Source organism: Mustelus asterias, chromosome 18 (genome assembly GCF_964213995.1).
Source record: "Mustelus asterias chromosome 18, sMusAst1.hap1.1, whole genome shotgun sequence".
Lineage (NCBI taxonomy): Eukaryota > Metazoa > Chordata > Chondrichthyes > Carcharhiniformes > Triakidae > Mustelus > Mustelus asterias.
This window is the reverse complement of record NC_135818.1, coordinates 9,764,631-9,789,422: the sequence shown is the minus strand read 5'-3', so window position 1 is coordinate 9,789,422 and position 24,792 is coordinate 9,764,631. Positions and strand designations below refer to the sequence as shown.

The window sequence follows — 24,792 nt, the reverse complement described above, 5'->3', positions numbered from 1 at the left end:
AGAACATTAGCTGAGTTTCTGGATTAATAATCCAGCGATAATACCACTAGACCATTGCCTCCCCATGAACTCTATTTGACTGTAATTGTATGGCTAGAAAGTTCAGCTTGAATTCTCTGGCCATTTATGCCACGCTGCTGCTGCAAGCGAAGGCGGAGAGTTTGGCGCTCAGCCAAATCTCTGTTCACTGCAGCGGGACTGGAGAATCCCACCGGTGTGAACGGCCGGAAAATTCCGACCAATGATTTTAAAAATCAGTGTTGAATCACAATGAATGTTCTGGTCATGCAGTGGTAATGTTTCTGGATTAGTAATCCTGAGGTCTGGGCAGTTGGTTAAGGGAACAGGATTTAAATCCCAGTTTCAGAATTTGAAATTTGTTTCAAAAAAGAACTGGAGCTAAAAAGTTGATTTTGGTAAAATAAAAAGGACTAAGAGCTTTGGGGCGTCACGGTGCCACACCTGTAGCCTTCCATTTTGCTTCCAGGATGGTTTTTCCATGCTAATGTGCCAACGAAATTTTGAGTGTGAGCTTATTCCTATACGTGAAGCATTTGTCTTGTTCTTAATAAATACTTGTTCTTAATAAGGGTGGCACGGTGGCACAGTGGTTAGCACTGCTGCCTCACAGTGCCAGGGACCCGGGTTCGATTCCTGGCTTCAATCACTGTTTGTGTGGAGTTTGCACGTTCTCCTCATGTCTGCATGGGTTTCCTCCGGGTGCTCCAGTTTCCTCCCACAGTCCAAAGATGTGCAGGTTAGGTGGATTGGCCATGCTAAATTGCCCCTTAGTGTTGGAGGGTCTAGCTAAAGTAAAAGTTTATTTATTAGTCACAAGTAAGGCTTATATTAACGCTGCAATGAAGTTACTGTGAAATTCCTCGAGTCGCCACAGTCCGGTGCCTGTTCGGGTCAATGCACCTAACCAGCACATCTTTCAGAATCTATACATAACTCCAGTCCCACAGCAAAGTGATTAACACCCACCTGCCCTCTGAAGTGGCATTACTGGCCACCAAGTTTTTAAATAATTCATTCATCGCTGGATAGGCTAGCATTTTAGCCCACCCCTAATTGTCCCTTGTGAAGGTGGTGGTGAGCCGCCTTCTTGAACCGCTGCCATCCATGTGATGTTGGTACATCCACAGTGCTGTTAGGGAGGGAGTTTCAGGATTTTGACCCAGCGACAGTGAAGGAATGGAGATATGAGTGGCACGGTGGCACACTGGTTAGCAGTGTTAGCTATGAGGAGAGATTGGACAATATTGGTTTGTTTCCACTTGAACGTTGGAGGCTGAAGGACGATCTGACAGAAGTTTATAAAATTCTGAGAAGCATGGATAGAAAGTCTTTTTCCCAGGTAGAAATGTCAATTACTAGGGGACATAGGATTAAGATAAAAAGGGAGAAAGTTTAAAGGAGATGTGAGAGGTAAGTTTTTTTACAGAGGGTGGTAAGTGCCTGGAATGCGTTGCCAGAGGAGGTGGTAGAAGCAGATACAATAGCAACGTTTAAGAGGCACCTTGACAGATACATGAATAGGCAGGGATACAGAGTGCGTAGTGGGAAAAGGTCTTTAGTTTGGTGGCACGGTGGCACAGTGGTTAGCAGGGACCAGGGACCTGGGTTCAATTCCCGACTAGGGTCACTGTCTGTGTGGAGTTTGCACATTCTCTTCGTGTCTGCGTGGGTTTCCTCCGGGTGCTCCGGTTTCCTCCCAGAGAAAGATGTGCGGGTTATGTTGATTGGCTATGCCAAATTTCCCATTAGTGTCAGGGGGATTAGCAGGGTTAATCGAATCGAATTATAGAATACCTGGGGTTGTGGGAATAGGGCCTGGTTGGGATTGTTGGCTTGTGAAGGCTCATTGGGCCGAATGGCCTCCTTCTTCACTGTAGGGATTCTGAGAGTTTGGAAAGACATGTGTTGGCGCAGGCTTGGTGGGCCGAAGGGCCTGTTCCTGTGCTGTACTGTTCTTCACTTTGACTTGCATAGTTTGTCAACAAAATGTCCAGCCACAAGCAAGATCCCAGCAGCCACCCTGACTGTTCATGGGATCCTGAATGGTCACAGTAAACCAGAAGGCATCGAGGTGACTTAACGGAAGTGTTGCAAACCATGCAGGAGGACCGACCAAGCAAACTCAGGCAAGCTGGACTATCACAGAGCAGAGTGGCACAGACACGGCGCGGTAACTGGGTCACTAAGAAAACGAAGGAGTCAGGATCCGGAGAAGTCAGGTGAGACCATTTCTAAATCACAAGGATAACGGACTGGCAGAATAAGTCACTCGGAAGGGGCAATTAAATAAATAGTTTCAAGAAGCAGCCAGATGTGTTTCTGCAGATGTGAAGCATACAACGTAATGTAGGTGGTTTGGCATTGAGATTAATCCAGGAAAAAGGTTTGTACAGCTCACAGTCCCTTTCAATGCTGCAGCAGTGGGGATCAGACCATGTGTTCTATTTTTAGCACGATCCAATGTGTTTCCGCCAACTTTATTAAAAAGGAGGTTAACGTATTCAATTCCAATTGACTAAAATCATGAATTTACATTAATGCATTAACCTGTAGCAAAGTAGCACAAAGCGAGATTAACCCACTTACACTGGCCCAACGCAATTGGAGGTAGAAGCTGGGCCTGGTTGGAAGCAGGCATGGGGATTATAATCATGTAATCCCTACAGTGCAGAAGGAGGCCATTCGACCCATTGAATCTGCGCTAACAACAATCCCTCCCCAGGTCCTATCTCCACAACCCCACATGACTCACCTGATGAAGGGGCAGTGCTCCGAAAGCTCGTGCTACCAAATAAACCTGTTGACTTCAACCTGGTGTTGTGAGACTTATTACTGTCCTCACCCCAGTCCAACGCCAGCATCTTCACATCACACTTACCTCACTAATCCCTCTGAGCTACACATCCCGGGACACTAAGGGACAATTTAGCACGGCCAATCAATCTAACCCACACATCTTTGGACTGTGGGAGGAAACCAGAACACCCAGAGGAAACCCACGCAGACACGGGGAGAACATGCAGACTCCGCACAGACAATGACCCGAGGCCCAAAGCGAACCGGGTCCCTGGCGCTGTGAGGCAGCAGTGCTAACCGTTGTGCCACCATGCCATCCCAAGGTTAATCTTGAGGTTAACCCGAGCTCATTGCTTGCGGCCAGAGCTAAGCTGCTGATTGTCTGCACGACTGACACAAAATCGTAAAAAGCCAACAACACTTGATGCTGCACCTGCGCTATTTAAAGATAGCCTGCACCACGTAAAGGGGAGGCGCACTATGGGACAGATTGTACCATCCCGCCCGCCACGGGAATTGGGACAGGTGAGGGGCGGACCATGGAAAGGTCCATTGACCTTGGGTGGAATTTTCCGGTTTTGGGGCAAGCGAGGCTGGAAAATCATAGAATCATACAGCGCAGAAAAGGCCTTTCGGCCCATTCAGTCCACACCAACACATTAAAAACACCTGAACTCCCACCTAATCCCAGCACTTGGCCCATAGCCCTGAATGTTATGTTGTGCCAAATGCTCATCCAGATACTTTTTAAAGGATGTGAGTGTGATGACTTCAGCCAGGCTGATGAGGTTGGCTTGCTAGAGTGTGAAAAGACAGACCTGATGAGTCCTAATTGATGGTTAAATCAGGGCACCTCATGCTCCCTATTTAAAGCAGGTGTGTCAGATTCCCAACCTGCATTCAGCAGGGAGCAGCTGGAGAGCTGGCTGTGTACAGATGTATGGTGTAAATAAAGTAATTTGGTGACGGGACTTTCACCTCTGTGGAGTTATTAGTGAGGCAACTCGCCTCCACCACCCGCCCAGGCAGCACATTCCAAACCGTCGCCACTCTCTGGGTAAAAATGTTTTTCCTCACATCCCCCCTAAACCTCCTGCCCCTCACCTTGAACCAACTGTATCCTACCATTTATTGAGTACTTTCTTGTCAAATTACTCCTTCCAAAGTGTATCACCTCACACTTTTCGGACAGTGTCCCAAGCCGGGAATTGAACCTGGGTCCCTGGCACTTTGAGACGGCAACACTAACCACTGTGCCACCGTGCCGCCCATAAGAAGAGGAATTGGCTCTCTTTAGTAAGCTGGAAGGACCAGGAACTATTAGTTCTGAACTGAAGCAAAATGGCCCCTCTCCTACCATCATTCTCAGTGACTGATCTGCTCCTACATTCTGCTGAACAAAATTGGTCTGGGCTTTACCAGTGAGATGAGTTGCTCGGCCTGTAAGGACAATATTAAATTCCTACTCATCCAACTGGGAATATTATCCTAAACGCAACTGCTGCGTCATCCATTTCATCAATTGCAATGAAACAATTTCACTTCTGAATATTTGTTAAAAATAGGTGTTTGTCTGAGAGTGCAGTCAGTAAGTGTATCATGGAATTTAATACGGAATTCTACCACCTGCCACAGAATCGGAGTGGGCGAGGGGCAGACAGGGAAATGTTCCTTGGTCAGGAATTTCCATTCTCGCTTGAGCAAGGCTGTAAAATCCCATCCAGTAAGTCCATGAAAGCCTTTGATTCAGATTTACTGAGGGATAGGGCATGCCAACGTGTCGCAACATGTCTTCCAGGGATTGTCACATGACAGGAAGTGTGTCATGTGTTCCGGTTTTGGTTTCACTTTTACCTTTAAGCAGAGCACACAGCAGTCAGCTCTGCTGTTGGCGTCTGCAAGAAACTACAAAGGGCTGTGAATGTAGCCCAATCCATCACACAAACCAGCCTCCCATCCATTGACTCTGTCTACACTTCCTGCTGCCTCAGCAAAACAGCCAGCATAATCAAGGACCCCACGCATCCCAGACATTCTCTCTTCCACCTGCTTCCATCAGGAAGATACAAAAGTCAAAGAACACGTACCAACTGACTCAAAAACAGCTTCTTCCCCACTGCCATCAAAGTCCTATCACACATTAAGCTGATCTTTCTCTTCAACCTATCAGTATCTACAACACTACATTCAGCACCCTATTCTTTCCTTCTCCCCTATACATTCTATGAATGGTATGTTTTGTCTGTGTAGCGCGCAAGAAACAATGTTTTTCACTGTATCCCAATACATGCGACAATAATAAATAAATTCAATTCAATTCTTTAAGATTCTTGCCTCTGTATAAATGTTACCAAGTGCCTAGTGTCAATGAATCAACTCACAACGTGTTTGCACAATCCTACTGAGATATTGGTGCCTTTATCTCATTGTAAAAACATAACACAACTGACCTCAATGAACTCTTCAAATGCAGACAATAAAAATATAACAAAACTTACTCCAACTTATAAATCAAAGAAAGGGTTTAATAAAGAAACATTATTACTCCAAACTTGGGGCCTTACCCTGGGTGAATGCAAATTCCCCCCAATTCCCAACAGGTTCTTATTTATAGTGAGTTAGCTGGTCAGCTGACCATCACACCATCTGTAATTGGTTCCATGGTTCATTGGGTCAGCTGACCCCTACAGCTTGTTACCATTGGTCACATTACATCCAACACAAAGTTGTCACCAGTTACATTCTAACACTCAATGCCCTCTCTGTAGTTGGAGACATTCAGTTAAAGTTTCCACTTCTGATCGCTCTCCAGTGACCGTGCCAGAAGAGGTATAAAGTGGTAGGATCAAACGTTACCCAAACTGGAGCAAGTCAGGGTGGCGTTTTCCACACTTCCCCTGTGGCGTGTTTCACCTAGCTGAAGATGGACCGCCATTGGCCGATGGCAGGATCTTCTGGTCCCACCATAGTCAATGGGGCTTCCTGTTGTGCGGAGCTCCTGCCGCAGGTTTGGTTTGCCATCAGCGGGATTGGAAGATCCCACCGCTGGGAACAGCCGGAAAATCCCAGCCACAGAATACAGTAAATTCTAATACAGATCTTAGATCATAAGACCATAAGACATAGGAGCAGAATTAGGCTACTTGCCCCATCGAGTCTGCTCCGCCATTCAATCATGGCTGATATTTTTCTCATCCCCATTCTCCTGCCTTTTCCCCATAATCCCTGAACCCCTTATTAATCAAGAACCTATCTATCTCTGTCTTAAAGACACTCAATGACCTGGCCTCCACTGCCTTCTGCGGCAAAGAGTTCCACAGATTCGCCACTCTCTGGCTGAAGAAATTCCTCCTCATCTCTGTTTTAAAGGATCCAATCTTTACAATCTTACAATCTTTTCTGAATCACGGCTCCTGCCCATTTATAACCATTTCCTTGTGTTCAAAGCCATCCCTATGAAATGTACTTTTACCTCAGGCCATCACCTACCAATTTCATCTCGTTGTAGAACCAACAAATCCCTCTTGTACAATTTAATGATCCATAGCTGCAATGTTAATTTCATCCTTTTTACAACATAGGTGTCTTTCAGGTTTATTTCATTGTGCAACTTTCCATCTAACCTCCACATGCTCTGGCATATCGGGTTTCCTCGCCTCTCCTGTCTATTCTATCTTTTATGTATTTTGCATTCATTAAAATATTAGTAAAGCTGACTGAATTCACCAAAAATGTGAAACCAGCCTCCCATCCATTGACTCTGTCTACACTTCCCGCTGCCTCGGAAAAGCAGCCAGCATAATTAAGGCCCCCACGCACCCCGGACATACTCTCTTCCACTTTCTTCCTTCGGGAAAAAGTCTGAGATCACATACCAACCGACTCAAGGACAGCTTCTTCCCTGCTGCCATCAGACTTTTGAGTGGTCCTATCATACATTAAGCTGATTTTTTCTCTTCACCCTATCTGTTTGGTATGGCTCCTGCTCTGACCAAGACCGCAAGAAACTACAAAGGGTTGTGAATGTAGCCCAGCCCATCACGCAAACCAGCCTCCCATCCATTGGCTTCGTCTACACTTCCAGCTGCCTTGAAAAAGTAGCCAATATAATCCAAGGACCCCACACACCCCGGACATTCTCCCTTCCACTTCTTCCGTCGGGAAAAAGATACAAAAGTTTGAGGTTACGTACCAACTGATTCAAGAACATCTTCTTCCCTACTGCCAAGAGACTTTTGAATGGACCTATCTTATATTAAGTTGACCTTTCTCTACACCCTAGCTATAACTGTAACACTATATTCTGCACTCTCTCCTTTCCTACTCCCCTATGTACTCGATGAACAGTATGCTTTGCCTGTATAGTGCGCAAGAAACAATACCTTTCACTGTATCCCAATACATGTGACAACAATACATCAAATCAAGTTAATAATTAGCCATAGTAAATGTGTGAGGTTATGTCTATGGTACCAACGTCTTCACATTCACCCTAATGTTAATGGTGTTGGGTGGCACAGTGGTTAGCACTGCTTCCTCACAGCGCCAGGGACCCGGTTCGATTCCCGGCTTGGGTCACTGTCTGTGCAGTCTGCACGTTCTCCCCGTGTCTGCGTGGGTTTTCTCCGGGTGCTCCGGTTTCCTCCCACAATCCAAAAGACATGCTGGTTAGGTTCACTGGCCGTGCTAAATTCTCCCTCCATATACCCAAAAGGCACCGGAATGTGGCGACTAGGGGATTTTCACAGCAACGTCATTGCCGTGTTAATGTAAGCCTACTTGTGACAAATAAATAATACTTTCCCCCTCCACTATGTGTCTCGTATTCGAGGGCAATGCAGCAAAACTACTTCAGTTTTAATATTTCTTGGATTTATTTCAGAAGGTTTCCAGCGGGATCTGTACTCTGTCCATCAGAGAGCACAGGATGTCAGCACACGAACCCATCACACATGTACTAGTTCCCTGAAAGAGCTCCTAATTAGTCCCACTCCTCTGCACTTCCCACATAGCCAACCATTTTTTGGTTGCTCCTTAAGTGCATATCTTTGGGAATTACGAACAAATCTCCTTCCTCCACCCTTTCAGGCAATGAATTTTACATCGTTACAAGCAGGTGAGTATGAAAAAACTCTCATGTCTTCCCCCCACCCCCCCACAAAGCCTGGCGTTTGCACTTCCATCGCAGCAAAGTAAGCTGGATTCTATTTTCACAAACCATTAATTAACTGGCGCCCACAAAAAAGAATCACCTGATCTTCCGCAAATTTGAAAAATGTAACAGAAACACCGCTCTGCCACACGTGAACATCTTCGAGGTTAGAGTCTAAAACGGAGGAAACATTCGAAGCATTTTAATAATGAATACCCTTTGATGAATAATTAATTCTGAAAGTGCCATGCCAGCAGTTATCTATAAATAGACGGTGATAACTTGATTCCCCCTGACAGTAGCCGTTAACTAACGGCTTCATTATTATTTTAACAGTTATTAGTGGAGATCTACCATTTCGCAAAGGGTCCATTTTCTTTTTACATCTTTCCATGCAGGCCGTAGGAACTACTCAGAATTCACCGCACTTTGTGGGTCACCCCCCACTTCGAAAGACTCCCAGGTTAGGTGCCAATATGCATTGATCCACACCACCAACTTGTGGGGCCAAAATTCAATATGATTGGCAGCACGGTGGCACAGTGGTTAGCGCTACTGCCTCACCGCGCCAGGGACCCTGGTTCAATTCACGGCCTCGGGTCACTGTCTGTGCGGAGTCTGCACGTTCTCCCCGTGTCTGCGTGGGTTTTCCCCCGGGTGCTCCGGCTTCCTCCCACAGTCCAAAGGTGGATTGAACAAAGAACAAAGAAAACTACAGCACAGGAACAGGCCCTTCGGCCCTCCATGCCTGCACCGACCATGCTGCCCGACTGAACTAAAACCCCCTACCCTCCTGGGCACCATATCCCTCCATTCCCACCATATTCATTTGCTAAATTGACCCTAGTGACAGGGGGACTAGCTAGGGTAAATGCATGGGGTTATGGGGATAGGGCCTGGGTGGGGTTGGTGCAGACTCGATGGGCCGAATGGCCTCCTTCTGCACGGTAGGATTCTATGATTTGATGACTTGGGCGCATTCACTGGGGGGGGGGGGGGGGGGGGGGAGGGGGGGGGCAAGAAAATGGGGCAATTCACTTGCACACTTTGTGCTGCTCTCTCTTCCATAGTGAGGGGTTTCTGCTCTTACCATATGATCATATGAATCAAGAGCAGGAACTGGCCATTTGACCCCTTGAGTCTGCTCCGCCATTCAATAAGATCAAAGCTGATCTGTTTGTGGTCTCAATGCCCCAATACCCATTTGACTCACTTGTTAGTCAAGAATCCATCTGTCGCAATCTTGAAAATATTCAATAATAATAGCAATAAGTTGTAACAGTAATAGTGGTTGTCTACCTGGTGAGGGGACAAGACCATGTTCGACAGTTGCAGAAGATCGATAGTGAATGCAACTTGCAGAGGGTAAAAATTCAATGAATAAATTTGGAATGGAAGATTAGCTTCAGGGTAGCCGTGAAATCATCATCATAGGGCGGCACGGTGGTGCAGTGGTTAGCACTGCTGCCTCACAGTGCCAGGAACCCGGCCTTAGGTGACTGGCTGTGTGCATTGGCACATTTTTGTTCCTTCATGGGACATGGGTGTCGCTGGCTGGGACAGCATTTATTGCCCATCCCTAGTTTTTGATTTGATTTGATTTATTATTGTCACATGTATTAACATACAGTGAAAAGTATTGTTTCTTGCGCGCTATTCAGACAAAGCACATAGAGAAGGAAACTGGAGAGTGCAGAATGTAGTGTTACAGCCATGGTTAGGGTGTAGAGAAAGATCAACTTAATGCAAGATGAGTCCACTCAAAAGTCTGATGGCAGCAGGGAAGAAGCTGTTATTGAGTGGGTTGGTACATGACCTCTGACTTTTGTATCTTTTTCCTGACAGAAGAAGGTGGAAGAGAGAATGTCCGGGGTGCGTGGGGTCCTTAATTATGCTGGCTGTTTTGCCGAGGCAGCGGGAAATGTAGACGGAGTCAACAGATGGGAGGCTGGTTTGCGTGATGGATTGGGCTACATTCACGACTTTTTGTAGTTTCTTGCGGTCTTGGGCAGAGCAGGAGCCATACCAAGCTGTGATACAACCAGAAAGAAGTTCTTGAACTGAGTGGCTTGCTCGGCCATTTCAGAGGGCAGTTGAGAGTCAACCACATTGCTGTGGCTCCGGAGTCACAGGTAGGCCAGGCCAGGTAAAGACGGCAGATTTCCTTCCCTAAAGGATATTAGTGAACCAGATAGGCTTTTCCGACAATTGACAATGGTTTCATAGTCAACAGTAGATTCTTAATTCAGATATATTTTATTGAATTCACATTCCACCATCTGCCCTGGCGGGATTCGAACCCGGGTCACAAGAACATTAGCTGAGTTTCTGAATTAATAGTCCAGCGATAATGCCACTAGGCCATCACCTCCCCACTTTTCTCCCCATGTCTGCATGGTTATCCTCCGGGTGCTCCAGTTTCCACCCACACTCCAAAGATGTGCAGATTGGATAGTTTTGCCATGTTAAATTGCCCCTTAAGGCAGGATTTTCCAGCCGTGCTCACCCCAAGGTCAAGGTCAACGGACTTTGCATGGTCCACCCCCACACCTGCTACGATTCCCATGGTGGGCAGGTTGGGAAAATTCCCCCTTACTGTCCAAAGATTTGCAGGTTCAGTGGATTGGTCATGCTATTGCCCCTCATTCTCTCCACTCACATTGTCTGCATCTTTAAGACTTGATTAGCTGTAAAGATTTGCATTCTAATCAGTATTCTGTAACTTGAGTTTGTGTCTCTGAGTGCCTTATTTGTGAGCAGACATCCACTCCATCTGACGAAGGAACAGTGCTCCGAAAGCTAATGGCATTTGAATAAACCTGTTGGACTTTAACCTGGTGTTGTTAAAACTCTTACTAGGAGGAGATAATCAGACTTTCTTTGGGTCTGAGTTAGTTCCAAGAAGATGGGGGTGGTGTGTCCATTTATATCACCTTTCTAAGGTTTACACCAATCTTTCAGCAGAAATGCAACTCTATCATGTTCTGCTCAATGGCCAGGATGTTTTTGGACTCCCTCCTGCTGAGAGCTAAGCAGCGGTTCCTGTTAAAATCGGTGTTGCCTTTCAGCTGAGAATGGGGTTTCCACTGGGAAGGATCAAGTAGGGATTTTCCTTATAAGTTCACTTCCCTTACACGTGGCTTCACCAAGATCAATTCTGTAGGTTTTGCAATTCAAAGACATCTCACATTCATCTAATTAATGGGCACTTCTCTCCCCAGACAAATATCTGGTTTATTTGACAAGTACTGACAAGCTAAATTAGTGGAACAATATATGAGGGTAGCAACATGAAGCCGTAGCGCTGAGAAACTATTAGAAGCTAATTACCACAGGGCAACGTGGCGTAGTGGGAACATTGTATCATAGAATCGCTGCGGTGCAGAAGAGGCCATTCGGCCCATTGAGTCTGCACTGACTTTCTGAGAGAGTATCTTACCCAGGCCCCCTCCCCCATCCTATCCCTGCAATGCCACACATTTAGCATGGCTAATCCACCTAACCTGCACATCTTTGGACACCAAGGGGCAATTTAGTATGGCCAGCCAGCGACACCCATGTTCCATGAATAAAAAAAATGTTTATCAATTGCCTCCCCCTCTCATATCTTAATATGCTTTTACCTCATTTTTGATCTCTGAGTTCTTATCCACCATATTAGCTTCCCTGGTAAACATAGAACAGTACAGCACAGTACAGGCCCTTCGGCCCTCGATGTTGTGCCGAGCTTAGTCCGAAACCAAGATCAAGCTATCCCATTCCCTATCATTCTGGTGTGCTCCATGTGCCTATCCAATAACCACTAGAAAGTTCCTAAAGTGTCCCTGAAGCAAAGTAATTACTTAATACTTCTGCTATTTTGTCATCATTACTTGTTGTGTATATGTCTTAATGGCCCTATCCTTCTCATTATTTATTATTTAATTGTCTGTAGAATACTTTACTATTTTTTGTTCATTTTTCTGTATCTAATTGATTTTTAAACCTTCTTTCCTAACATTTTCTTGTCCCTTTTTGTGAAGATTCTCTTCTGTTGCCTGTGCACTGAACCTTGCCCTTGTTTCTTTATTCGTGCCATCACTGAGTAGTTTGCTCTTGGTATTTTAGGAGGATGGATATCTCTTGGAGTCTACGGTGTTGAGTTTCTTGAGTGTTATCGGAGCTGCAGTATCCAGACAACTGGAAAATATTCCATCACACTCCTGACTTGTGCCTTGCCTGTGGCAGAGAGGCTTTAGGGAGTAAATTACTTGCCACAGATGTTGGGAACACAGGACTTAGGAGCAGGAGTAGGCCGTTGGAGCCTGCTCCACCATTCAATAAGATCATGACTGATCTGGTTGTGGTTTCAACTCCACTTTACCGCCTGCCCCACCCCCCATAACCCTTGACTCCTGCTGTCTATCAAAAGTCTATCTAACTCGCCCTTAAATACATTCAATGACCCAGCCTCCACTGCTCTGGGGAAGAGAATTCCACAGACATGGTGGGAGAGACTAGAGACTGGAACAGTGGTTAGCACTGCTGCCTCACAGCGCCAGGGACGCAGGTTCAATTCCAGTCTCGGGTCAGTGTCTGTGCGGAGTTTGCACGTTCTCCCCGTGTCTGCGTGGGTTTCCTCCGGGTGCTCTGGTTTCCACCCACAGTCCAAAGACGTGCGGGTTAGGTTGATTGGCCGTGCTAAATTGATCCTAGTGTCAGGGTGATTTGCAGGGTAAATGTGTGGGGTTATGGGAATAGGGCCTGGTTGGGATTGTGGTGGGTACAGACTCGATGGGCCGAATAGCCTCCTTCTGCACTGTAGGGATTCTATGATTCTATGAAATGGCTCTCTGCGAGAAAAGAAATTCTCCTAATCTCTGTCATAAATGGTAAATCTCTGATTCTGAAGTTGCATCCCTCGTTCCAGCCTCTAGTCTCTCCCACAAGTTGCAATATCCCCTTGGCATCCACCCGGAAAGAAATTCCCTCAGGATGTTTCAGTAAGATCACTTCTACCGCTCCCCAGCATTGGACTTGCTCTCGTAGCTATAGCATTCATGCGACTGGTTCCTCTGAGTTTCCAGTTAAAGGCATCCCACACGGTGGCACAGTGGTTGGTGTTGCTGCCTCACAGCGCCAGGGGCCCGGGTTGAATTCCGGCCTCAGGTGACTGTCCTGTGGAATTTGCATGTTCTTCCCCGTGTCTGCCTGAGTTTCCTCTGGGTGCTCTGGTTCCCTCCCACAATCCAAAAATGTGTGGGTTAGGTTGATTGGCCATGCTAAATTGCCTCTTAGTGTAAGGGGAATTAATAGGGTAAATACATGGAGTTATGGGTGGGATTGTGATTAGTGCAGGCTTGATGGGCCGAATGCCCTCCTTCTGCACCGTAGTGATTCTATGATTCCATGACTTTGCTCGTGGAGAATTCAGTGTTGCCGATGTGACTCATTGTGAAGGAAGTGTGATTAGACTCTCTCCTCTTAGAGATTTCCAAACGATTCTTGCCATTGTCAAGAAGCTTGGGTAAAATAAAGGTTTAAGAATTGGTTAAAATACAGATTAAAAGCTGTTTGGATAAAAAAAGTTAAAAGAATTGGATGAAAGGGAATTTATAACAGTGCAGCTACCTGGAGGTTTTTGACATGCAAATTAGCTTTGATTTGATTTATTATTGTCACATGTATTCGTATACAGTGAAAAGTATTGTTTCTTGCGCGCTATACAGACAAAGCATACCATTCATAGAGAAGGAAACGAGAGAGTGCAGAATGTAGTGTTACAGTCATAGCTGGGGTGTGGAGAAAGAGCAACTTAATGCGAGGTAGGTCCATTCAAAAGTCTGACAGCAGCAGCGAAGAAGCTGTCCTTGAGTCGGTTGGTACGTGACCTCAGACTTTTGTATCTTTTTCCCGAAGGAAGAAGGTGGAAGAGAGTATGTCTGGAGTGCATGGGGTCCTTGATTATGCTGGATGCTTTTCTGAGGCAGTGGGAAGTGTAGACAGAGTCAATGGATGGGAGGCTGGTTTACGTGATGGACTGGGCTTCGTTCACGTCCCTATATAGTTTTTTACAGTCTTGGGCAGAGCAGGAGCCATACCAAGGTGTGATACAACCAGAAAGAATGCTTTCTATGGTGCATCTGTAAAAGTTGGTGAGAGTCGTAGCGGACATGCCAAATTTCCTTTGCCTCCTGAGAAAGTAGAGGCGTTGGTGGGCTTTCTTAACTATAGTGTCGGCATGGGGGGACCAGGACAGGTTGTTGATGATCTGGACACCTAGAAACTTTAGGCTCTCGACCATTTCCACTTCTTCCCCATTGACGTAGACAGGGGCATGTCCTCCACCACGCTTCCTGAAGTCGAGAGATTATTGTTGCCGCACCAGTTCACCAGATTCTCTATCTCTCTCCTGTACTCCATCTCATCATTGTTTGAGATTCGATCCACTACGGTGGTGTCATCAGCAAACTTGAAAATCGAGTTGGAGGGGAATTTGGCCACACAGTCAAAGGTGTATAAGGAGTATAGTAGGGGGCTGAGAACACAGTCTTGTGGGACACCAGTGTTGAGGATGATCGTGGAGGAGGTGTTGTTGCCGATCCTTACTGATTACGGTCTGTGGGTTAGGAAGTTCAGGATTCAGTCGCAGAGGGAGGAGCCGAGCCCCAGGCCACGGAGTTTGGAGGTGAGTTTCATAGGAATAATGGTGTCGAAGGCTGAGCTGTAATCAATAAATAGGGAGTCTGATATGGATGTTTTTGTTATTCAGATGTTCCAGGTTGAGTGTAGGACCAGGGAGATGGATGTGGACCTGCTGCGGCGATAGACGAACTGTATTGGATCCAGGCAATCTGGGAGGCTGGAATTGATTCGTGCCATGACTTTCAAAGCACTTCATAATGATGGATTAGCAGCCGGGGAAACAGATATTTACTTAAGTGAAGTGGAGAACAATAGAATATAGAATTGTAAGTGTTAAAATGACAACAGATGAGTTCAAAGTGGAGAAGTAAGAATGCATGTGACACTTGCATGCTGTATGTGTGGCTTTAAAGTTGAGTCATTTAGATAGAACAAGATCAAAAGGGAAATACGGCAATCAGTAGCTGGGTTAGTTCTGTATTGAAGATTGGCTATGCTTAATTACCCTTTAGTGTCCAAAGACATATAGGTGAATTAGTCATGGTAAATGCGTGGGGTTGGGAGATCATATAGTCCCTACAGTACAGAAGGAGACCATTTGGCCCATCAAATCTGTATCGACCACAATCCCACCCAGGCCCTATCCCCTAAACCCCACCTATTTACCCTGCTAATCTCTCTGACATTAGGGTCAATTTAGCATGGCCAATTAACCTAACCCGCACATCTTTGGACTGTGGGAGGAAACCGGAGTACCTCGAGGAAACCCACACAAACATGAGGAGAACGTGCAAACTTCACACAGACAGGGATTGAACCCGGGTCCCTGGCACTGAGGCAGCAGTGCTAACCAGGGTAGGGTGCGGGGGCGTTGTGTAGGCCTGGGTAAGATGCACTTTCGGAGAGTCAGTGCAGACACAATGGACTGATTAGCTTCCTTCTGCACTGTAGGGATTCGCTGGTTCTTGGGAAAGACTCATCCATAGAAAGTACTCCCCAAACCTGCTTCACCGTAAATATACACCAACAAACACGCAGCAAACGGTAAGTTTTAAGAAAACCACTCGGACATGGGAAATGCCACTGTCGACAGAAGGAAACTCAATAGCAATGCACACCTCAGCTACCACAACAATGTAACTTCATGCAATTCAATAATGTTACTTCTTGCTTGCTCACTGGTCCCACTGCTGAAATTACTTAAATCAATAGCTCAATTAACTATTTGTCATGTTATCCAACTTGTCAATGCAGATAATAATTGTGTCTGCTTGCCTCCCCAGCCTTACAGTGAACACAACCGCAATGTACATTCTTCCCTGAAGTAATTTGAGAGTGAGAGAGGCTAGCTTTTACAGTCAAGCATCGATTCGATCGAGGTATTTCATAGAAAAATGATTCATTGCTTTTGTAAAGATATCTGTTGATATTTTGTGCGCCCTCTCGAGATTAACAGTGCATCCTATATTGAAATCTGCAAAATATAATACATCACAAGCACTCGTGAAAATGTTTTGTTGAAGCTATTTCTTATCAATGGTTCAACACTTCTGTGAAAACTACAGACTAAAGAGTTTCCGATGAATACGTTGTGCATTCAGACGTTGCTATCTCAGTGTGATCCCAGGATCTGCAACTTTGTCGCAGAATTCTTGACTTCAATACAAATTCAGTGAAGTGTTTTACATTTCATGTCACATAGATTTAGTGAGGTAGAATCATAGAATCCCTACAGTGCAGAAGGAGGCCATTCGGCCCATTGAGTCTGCACTGGCCACAATCCCACCCGGCCCTATTTCCGCAACCCCACACATTCCCACTAATTAGCCCCACTAATTCCCCTGACATTAAATGGGCAATTTAGCATGGCCAATCCACCTAACCCACACATCTTTGGACTGTGGGAGGAAACTGGAGCACCCCAGGGGAAACCCACGCAGACACAGGGAGAATATGCAAACTCCGGGAATCGAACCCGGGTCCCTCGCGCCATGAGGCAGCAATGCTAACCACTGTGCTACCGTACTTACTCCTTACCTTTGACTGCAACATTATATTCTACACCCTATCCTTTTCCTTTTCCCCTATGTACTCTATGAATGGGTATGCTTTGTCTGAATATATTGTCTGGGGCCATTTTAACTGCCCCATTTAGTGGGAAGGGAATCATAGTGCAGAAGGAGGCCAATCGGCCCATCGAGCCTGTACCGACAACAATCCCACCCAGGTTCTATTCCCGGAACCCCATATACTTGCCTTGCTAATCCCCCTGACACTACGGCCATTTAGCATGGCCAATCAACCTAACCCGCAACCTTTGGACTGTGGGGAGAAACCGGAGCACCCAGAGGAAACCCACGCAGACACAGGGAGAACGTGCAGACTCCACACAGACAGTGACCCAAGCTGGGAATCGAACCTGGGTCCCTGGCGTTGTGAGGCAGCTGTGCTAACCACTGTGCCACCATTCTGTGCACATGTCCAATAGTATTTTATCTTAATTTGAACCTTGGAACCACATGATGCTAGAATGTTAATGAACTTATGCAACGATGCCATTAAACTCAGCTGTGAACACCTCACAGATTTGTTACGGTGCAGATGGAGGCCATTCGGCCCATCATGCCTGCATCAGTTCGCCAAATGAGCATTGCGACTTTCCCCTGCCTTTCCCCCGTACCCCTGCACATTGTTTCTGTTCAAATAATCATCTAATGCCCTCTTGAATGCCTTGGTTGAACCTGCCTCCATCATTTGCTAGGAAATAAGTCATTTTCTCTGAGATTCTGCTGTTTGAATCATAGAATCATAGAATACAGTGCAGAAGGAGGCCATTCGGCCCATCGAGTCTGCACCGACCACAATCCCACCCATGCCCGATCCCCATAATCTCATGCATTTACCTTTGCTAGTCCCCCTGATACTAAGGAGCAATGGCCAATCCACCTAACCCGCACATCTTTGGGGGTGGAGCTTTCTCTGCAAGTTGTGGCATGAGAATTGGAAGACAAGTTTCTGCCTGGATCACTCTCCAGGGGTGTTTAAAAGGCTGGAAATCTAGTACTTACATAGCTGTATTTATTTTTCTGTGCTAATGAAGGGATTTATGTCTATGTGGGGACACTGCTAAATTGGAACAAAAGTGATAGCTAGCTGTTAAGAATTATACTTTGTCATGTTTAAGTATTTGTAATTGGTACAAGTTATGCTAATTTGTTTTGTTATATTCTAACTGTTTTGATAAAAGCTCCCTAGTGGGTCACTTGAATCGTATCTGGAGTGAAACAAATTTTGCTCACTCTAATGCCAAAATCAAATGCAAAAGTTAGAGTCTCGACTAACTTCAAAAAATACCTTGGAGTTTCAGGTCTGGTCCTTAACACTGCTGTCCAGCCCTCAGCCACTTCGCCCCAGCACCAATGCTGCCACAATTGATTTGAAACTACCTCTGTGAAAGCAGGGAGTAGTCCATTGGTGAGCGATGGAGTGAGTGGGTGTGGAATATTTTCCAATCCAGCTTTTCAGGACTCATTTTAAAGTTGTCAGCATCGGGTTGGACGGACAAGACAAAAGCAGAGACTCTTTTGTACCAAACCCAAAGTCAGTGGCTTACAATCTCGCACATGAGATTTGATGATTATTTTACAGAAAGGCTGAGGGGTGCCAGGAAGGGATCCAAGATGGCGTCGGAGTGAGGCGACTTCTCGCAACTGTGCCCAGCATACCTTCTAATTCTATCTTTTACTCTTTAAACCTTCATTTTAATTCTTTTAAACTCTCTAACAATGTTTTAATACAATTTCTTACAGATTTGGCGATCGTTAGGCTATGACTAAGTCACAGTCCAAAGATGTGCGGGTTAGGTTGATTGGCCAGGTTAAAAAAAAAAATTGCCCCTTAGAGTCCTGAGATGCGTAGGTTAGAGGGATTAGTGGGTAAATATGTGGGGTAGGGCCTGGGTGGGATTGTGGTTGGTGCAGACTCGATGGGCCGAATGGCCTCCTTCTGCACTGTAGGGTTTCTATGATTCTATGATTCTATGACTGTAACACTACATTCTGCACTCTCTTGTTTCCTTCTCTATGAACGGTATGCTTTGTCTGTATAGCGTGCAAGAAACAATACTTTTCACTGTATGTTAATACATGTGAGAATAATAAATCAAATCAAATCAAAACAAAAGATCTAGCGATAATACCACTCGGCCATCGTCTCCCTAGTGGGAGGTGATAGCCTAGTGGTATTATCGCTGGACTATTAATCCAGAAACTCAGCTAATGTTCTGGGGACCCGGGTTCGAATCCCACCACGGCAGATGGTGGAATTTGAATTCAATAAAAAATATCTGGAATTAAGAATCTACTGATAACCATGAAACCATTGTCGATTGTCGGAACAACCCATCAGGTTCACTAATGTCCTTCAGGGAAGGAAATCTGCCATCCTTACCCGGTCTGGCCTACATGCGACTCCAGAGCACAGCAATGTGGTTGACTCTCAACTGTCCTTCAAGGTCAACTAGGGATGGGCAATAAATGCTGGCCCAGCCAGCAATGCCCATGTCCCACGAATGAATTTAAAAAAAAGATAATTCAAAAGGACACGGTAAAGAACAGCCCAAAATCTGACCCAGACCAAAACTGTCAAAATGTACAGCAAAGCCCTGGAAACAGCTGGAGAAAGGATAGACAAAATCCTGGCTTTTCAGATTATTGGGGCCAGCATACACACACGCAGCTGTCTCTGCAGGCTTTGAGAATTTGACAGCAGCCATCAGAACAGCTATTTCCCCAACCAGAGGATAAAAGGATCTAAGAGTGCGAGGAATGTCACCAGCTGGAGCTGAACCTGCCCGAGGCTGCCTTTGCTCAGGGCGGCAACATATGTTAGGCATCCGGCCTTATCCAAGTGAGTGTCACATGAGAGGCACTCAGACACAAGACTTGACTGCGGGGAACGGTGCGGACAGGGGGATGCGGAGGGGGCGGCAGTAACTCTATAAGCTGCAACATGCCTCTCCCAAAAAACCCAAACCCCGTCCCCAGCAGCACAAAAAAAAATTCATCCCCAATATTCGGGTGCTACCATCATATAGAATCCCTGCAGTGCAGAAAGAGGCCATTTGGCCCATCGAGTCTGCACCAACCTATCCCCATAACACCATGCATTTACCCTACCTGATCCCCCTGACATTAAGGGGCAATTTAGCACGGCCAATCCACCTAACCTGCACATCTTTCAGACTGTGGGAGGAAACTGGAGCACCCGGAGGAAACCCACGTAGACACAAGGAGAACACGCAGGTTCTGCACAGACAGTGACCCAAGCCAGGAATCGATCCCGGGTCCCTGGCACTGTGGGGCAACTGTGCTAACCACTGTGCCACCGTGTCACCCATGGTATCTATAATTTAACATCATATCTATGGTTAGCACTGCTACCTCACAGCGCCAGGGACCCGGGTTCAATTCCAGCCTTGGGTGACTGTTGATGTGAAGTTTGCAAATTCTCCCCGTGTCTGCGTGGGTTTCCTTCGGGTGCTCTGGTTTCCTCCCACAATGTGCAGGGTAGGTGGATTGGCCGTGCTAAATTGCTCCTTAGTGTCCCAGGATGTGTAGGTTAGGGGGATCAGCGGGGTAAATGTGTGCGGTTATGGGGATGGAGTGAGGGATGGGTCTAGTTATGATGCTCTATTGGAGAGTCAGTGGTGGCTCAATGGGCTGAATGGCCTCCTTCTGCACTGTAAGGATTCAATGGAAACACAAACACAATTTGTAAATGATAATACATTTTGTAAACAACTTAGCAGTAAGAAATCATAATTTAGATAGTCTGACGCTGATATGAAAGGTCGATTGTAATGATGCACTTTCACACACTTCATTAGAAACACAAAAGGATTTATTAATGAGGAGAAGTGTACTACAGCTTGGATCATGTTTTTCCCTCTTGTGGGGATTGGATTCAATTTGAATTTGGTTTTTGGAGCAAGCAAGGAATGGATTCGGGATTGCCCCAGTTCACTCTGAATATTGGCTTTGTAGCTTCAAGGATGGAGTAAAAAATGTTAAAAAAAACAGTACAGCAGCCACAAAGTTACATCTATCATAGAATCCAACAGTGCAGAAGGAGGCCATTCGGCCCATCGAGTCTGCACCGACCACAATCCCACCCTGCCAATCCCCTGACACTAGGGTCAATTTAGCATGGCCAATCAACCGAACCCTAGTCCTAACCCTAATCCCCTGCTCCTGCTCTGACCAAGACCGCAAGAAGCTACAAAGGGTTGCAGATGCACCCACCGCCTCCCCCCCCCCCCCCCCCCCCGCCCCACTATCGGACATAGAATTTGGACCTCTTGAAAATGAAGGTAGATCTCTAGGAACACTCTGAGACTGGAAGAGTGGATCTCCTGAGAACAAAGATGGATCTTCTGGAACATTCTAAGCATGGAGGAAAGACCACCTTCAGGACAGCTAATCTGGAAGATCCGCCTGTAGATGTTTCCCCCGATCCACTGCTCACTGCTGTGATGTTCCAGGGTCCAGGGAACTCTAGAGGCAGCCCCAGGTTGTGTTCAAGTGAGTCCTGGCATCTGCATGCCATGTTGTTCCGAGCGTGTTCTACACTGACGTGCTTTCCCTCTGGTATTTTGGAAAATCTGGCATGGGGGGGTGCGGGGCGGGAGGGATAGTGGGGGTCAGGCCTTCATCTGAATCCCAATAATGGGATGGAAATGAGGATCACGCTAGCGTCAGGGGGTGGTTTCTGACCCGCCATGGTGGGCACCAGTGGAAGATCCCACTGTAAATTCACACCGGCGCAAAATTGATGCCTGGGCCTCCCACCATATTCTCCCACCAAGCTTGCCTTCGACTTCACCAGCGGGGATTTGGGACAATTCCCAGAATTTTCTATTTGTCAATAAGTTCAGGTCGTTGAATTGTGCGGAAGTAGCATTTGTCAGTTCCTTGCTAACCGATATTCAAGCTTCTTGCTCTGTTAAACATCAGGTCACTCGATGATAAATGGATGAATATGGGCTCGTGTGGGCAGCACGGTGGCACAATGGTTAGCACTGCTGCCTCACAGTGCCAGGGACCCGGGTTTGATTCCTGGCTTGGGTCACTGTCCATGTGGAGCCTGCACGTTCTCCCCATGTCTGCATGGGTTTCCTCCGGGTGCTCCGGTTTCCTCCCACAGTCCGAAAGACGTGCTGGTTAGGTGCATTGGCCGTGCTAAATTCTCCCTCAGTGTATCCGAACAGGCGCTGGAGTGTGGCGACTCGGGGATTTTCACTGTAACTTCTTTGCGATGTTAATATAAGCCTACTTGTGACACTAATAAATAAATTTCATAAACCCTAACTCTGTTTTTCTCTCTCCACAGGCGCTGCCAGACCAGCCGAGTTTTTCCAGCATTTTCTGCTTTTATTTCAGATTTCCAGCATCCGCGGTATTTCGCTGTGGTTTTGACTCAAACCATAACTCAGTTAGTCCCTTCCACAGACCCCCAGCCACTTACATCCAATTAAACACCAAGATGTCAGATCTATTTCAACGCTAAACACACACGGTGAAATTCACAGAAGAAGTTTGCCAAAACCACTTAGAATAAACCTACACCATCAGTTGTACAGGCTGGGGTAGATTATTAAGTATATGATTCCGTGTTGAGTCCTGTCTGCTAAACGACTAACAAAACATATTACAAAACAATTTTGGTAAAAATTTAACAGCTTAAAATGTTTTAAAGCAATCAAACTGAATAATTAAATGAACGATATGTTGAAGCAAAAATCAATGCTTCTATAAGCTCAAAGGAAATTTTAAAGTTTATTTATTAGTGTCACAAGTAGGCTTACCTTAACACTGCAATGAAGTTACTGTGAAAATCCCCTAGTCGTCACACTCCGGCACCTGTTCGGGTACACTGAGGGAGAATTTAGCATGGCCAATGCACCCTAACCAGCACATCTTTCAGACTGTGGGAGGAAACCCACGCAGACGTGGGAGAACGTGCAGACTCTGCACGAACAGTCACCTGAGCTGGGAATCGAACCCGGGTCCCGAGACCTGTGCTAACTACTGTGCCACCGTGCCGCAGTTTTACACACAGACATGGGGAGAACGTGCAGACTCCACACAGACAGTGACCCAAGCTGGGGTTCGAACCCAAGTCCTTGGTGCTGTGAGGCAGCAGTGCTAACCACTGGGCCACCATGCCGTAGATCTGTAATCTATGGGTTGTTTCCCCTGCGTTGTGCATGGTTATTTTTTAACCCCATGTTGTTTGCCTGAGTTCCTGTGAGCTTTGGAGACAGTGCTGCTTTAGAAACCTAATGTTGACCTTAAAAATTGCCGCACTTTCGCCTGGTTAAATTAATCACCACTGGGAGTTTCAACAAATGTTGCTCATTTGCAGAATTCACGCTGACTCCAAAACCCGATTCATTTGATTGCAAGAACACTAATCGGCAAGTTTTATAAACTTCAGCACGTAACTTCCTCCTAGTTTACGAGGAAACTGGCCACCGTACCCTGATGAGACCAGCAAAGGCTTCTGCAGGTTTTACAAGTCATGGTCAGTAATTTAAAATCAGCTGGTGGATTGATGAGTTAGGGTTAGGGTTAGGGTTTAAAATTAAAATGCCGTTTTAGATGAGAAACCCAGTTATGATTGTATTAATCAAAATGCATCGAGGATTTTTTTTCGAAGCAAAATGTCTCGCAATACATTTTAAAACCTCATGCAAGTTCATGGCAGATTTTACACTCTTATTGTGCAATGAGTTTAAGTGGAAACTAAAGAGAATAATCACTTTTCATAGACTCACAGAATCCCTACAGTGCAGAAGGAGGCCATTTGGCCCATCGGGTCTGCACCGACAACAGTCACACCCAGTCCCTATCCCCGTCACCCCACGTATTTAACCTGCTAGTCCCCTTGACACTAAGGAGCAGTTTAGCATAGCCAATCCACCTAACCCGCACATCTTTGGAGTGTAGGAGGAAACTGGAGCACCCGGAGGAAACCCACACAGGCACAACGAGAATGTACAAACTCCACACCTGAGGCTGGAATTGGACTCGGGTCCCTGGTGCTGTGAGGCAGCAGTGCTAACCACTGTGCCATCGTTTTGTAACTTTGGCATGATTTGCATGCAGATCACCAGTTGATCCCTCTACGCCACTTTCCTTAAACCTTTTAGTTATTAGACTAAATTTTGCTTCGAGGCTGCACAGCTTGGTAAAATCCAGAAAATTAATGCTGACTTGTAACGCTGTAACCTCACTCCAATTACTCAAAACCCGAGCAGAAGGTTGGAGGTGAAAATACTGGCACTCCTCGGACGCACACTGTTCCCAAGCACAGCATGTGGGCCCGTCCAGTGCGTAGAGGGAGAAAATGGTTACCAGCTAAACCAGGTCACCCGGTAGAGGTCACAGGCCGTAGCAAAATGCTCCTGTTGAGGTCAAAAGGGACACAGAAGTCTGAGCCAACTTACACCACTGTCAGGCATTCATCTGGTTACAAAGCTCGCAATAGAAATAGGGGCTAGACTGGAATTCACGTCTATCCTCTTAGTCCAAAAACGGTCTGTGCTCAGGCAGATTTCTGTTGACAAAAGTGAAGAAATGCAAGATCCAATTTGCCCTAATCAAAATTGCAGGAGCTCAGTCTCCTTGTCTGCATAAAAGTGGCTTAAATGCAGCATTTGTAAGTGTAGCGTTCAATAATTTACTGATTTACAATTTACCATGACAATATGTAAGTATTTAGCAACAGCACACAATTATTTAAACCGCAATTTGTTCCAAATACATACATTTAACAGCTGGAAATTGTAAAGAAAAGCGTTCCTTCCAAATGTTCCAGGTAGCTGTACAATCCTCTGGCCGGTGTCCTTGTGTGTATGTGTGCGTGTGTGTGTGTGTGTGGTTGCTGGAATGACCCACAGATAACTTTCACATTAATATCGCTGGGAGGAGGGGTTGGGTGTAGGCTGGGAGTGATCAGTCGACGTTACCTCGGGCAGCTGTCGGGAAATGTTACGAGGGCTGCCACCAGTTATCATCAGTCAGCAAAGAAGCTCTCCTTTCTGGTGTGGAGCTTTAAGCAGTCAGTGCAACACTCAGACCCCTGCGATCCCACCACTCTCAGGGAACGAGACATTACTCACTCACTGCTGGTAAAAG

The 24,792-nt window shown here is 46.1% G+C and overlaps 1 protein-coding gene across 3 annotated transcripts in view; it reads right to left on the bottom strand.

Moving 5' to 3' along the window:
• Positions 1-24,536, bottom strand: part of LOC144506945 (spectrin beta chain, non-erythrocytic 1-like) — a 266,820-nt gene extending 242,284 nt beyond the window's left edge. Inside the window, exon 1 of one of the 3 annotated variants that reach the window (XM_078233354.1) lies at positions 24,423-24,536. The gene's annotated coding sequence lies outside the window, so the exon portion shown is untranslated. Of the gene's footprint in view, positions 1-8,069; positions 8,085-24,422 lie in introns of those variants that run through there. The other 2 variants (XM_078233356.1, XM_078233357.1) reach the window with 2 other exon arrangements.
• Between the last annotated feature and the right edge of the window lie 256 nt (positions 24,537-24,792).